Consider the following 1,838-nt stretch of genomic DNA (forward strand, 5'->3'; position numbering starts at 1 on the left):
AATAAAAGTAGCTGATTTTCCCCCCCAGAATGAAAGGAAATCACAGTTCAGATTAATAGGGAACTGCTAGTGGTGAGAAGGATAAATAATGGTAAGTCCACATGTAGACACATCATAATCACCCCTAAGAAAAATCAAAACAACTCATATAACCAGGGATCAAAGACCAATTATTTGCAAAGGAATGACAGTTAAACTGAAAACAGACTTTTCATTAGCAACACTAGATGTCCATTCTGGGCAGTGCTGAGGAAAAATAGTCAATCAAGAAATGTTACCCAACCAATCATTCAAAAATCCAGAACAAAATAAAGAATTGACAAGCATATGAAGATGAAGATAATTTACCCAAACCAAAACAACTATTAAAAGGGAAGGGAACTCAAAGGGAGGGCATGAAGTTTAGAAAAGTACAATGAGGTGTTGTATGAAAGGAGAAAAGGTCATCACTCCCATTGACAAGGATGGAAGAGGCCCTCTGTCCTCAACACACACATACAGTTAAGGCATTGCCACCTACTTCGTGGTATCTAACCAACGTTTTCGCATGGAGGACCATAGGGGAAGGGAGGGAAAATTGAATGGGAATAAATCAGAGAGGGAGAAAAACCATGAGAGACTTTTAACTCTAGGAAACAAACTGAGGGTTGCTGGAGGGGAGGGGTGGGGGATGAGGTGATGGGCATTAAGGAGGGCATGTGATCTGATGAGCCCTGAGTGTTATATGCAACTGATAAATTATTGAATACTACATCTAAAACTAATGATGTACTTACTATATATTGGCTAAGTGAATTTAAATAAACAATTAAAGAAAACAATGAGAACAAATCTTAAACTATTGGTAAATGTTTAGGGGACTATAAAAATAATTATAGTTGTTTTAATTAAACTTTTATTTTGAAGTAACTAGATACCATATAATTGTAAGAAAGAGGACCAATTCTGGAGGGAGAGCTCTTGTTTATAGTAAAATATTGAGGGTTGACTGATAAATGGGGTAGGGGGAGGATGATTGGAAAAATCAGCATTTTTATTTGATTATAACATAGACCAATTCATGCAAGCATCATTAATGTGGGATATTATGCTAAGAAGCAGGACATGATTTCTGTACTGAAGAGCCTGACTTCATTATTTGATGTTTGTCAATAGGCTGTAAGCCTCATCCTTAGCTCTTCCCTTTCTGGCCAGTATCTGGGAAAGGTGATAAGAAAGCCAGCTGTTCCCTCTTTTTGATGCTGGCAGGAGTTTCAAGTCAATTAAGCCTCAGCCCACCTATAAAAAAAAACCTCATCCAGGCTGCACCCCCTTCCTTTCCCTATTCTCCCTCAACCCATGTTTGGGCCAGCTTGGGAAATCTGCCGTGCTCTCTCAAAACAAAAAACACTTCTTTGAGTAATGTATCTTGTTCATTCCTTATTGATAAGTGTATGGCCTCAATCAATCTCAGCATCCCAACCATATTTTGCATGGGGTCTATCCTGTTTATTCAGTCTTAAAGTACTTAGTTATAAGGTAAAAAAAAAAAATTATACATATAAAATATTCAGTGGAGAATCAAGACCACACTTTGGGTGATCAAAATTGAGATCACTAATGAGGGGTAGATACACATAGTGAGCCTCCAAGGGTATACCCTGAGAATGATACGCCACCTAGGTAGTTTTCCAACTGAGAAGGCATAATTTATAAATCAGTCCTGAGCAAACCAAAATGAGAAACAGCCTATTAAAAAGGGGGGGGGGAGACAGATTTTAGTCTTCAAAAATATCAGTATCATAAATGACAAAGAAAGGCTATAGAAATACACCAAATTAGAGACCTGTCAACTAAAG

General features: G+C 37.6%; 1 non-coding gene across 1 annotated transcript; it reads left to right on the plus strand.

Annotated features, from left to right (window-relative positions):
* Positions 1 to 420: 420 nt before the first annotated feature.
* On the plus strand, positions 421 to 546 carry LOC115944403 (U6atac minor spliceosomal RNA). Its single transcript, XR_004078958.2, has one exon. It is a non-coding gene; the product is annotated as a U6atac minor spliceosomal RNA (small nuclear RNA).
* The last annotated feature ends 1,292 nt before the right edge of the window (positions 547 to 1,838 follow it).

Source organism: Leptonychotes weddellii, chromosome 7 (assembly GCF_054177405.1).
Source record: "Leptonychotes weddellii isolate Sample4059 chromosome 7, ASM5417740v2, whole genome shotgun sequence".
Classification (NCBI taxonomy): Eukaryota; Metazoa; Chordata; class Mammalia; order Carnivora; family Phocidae; genus Leptonychotes; species Leptonychotes weddellii.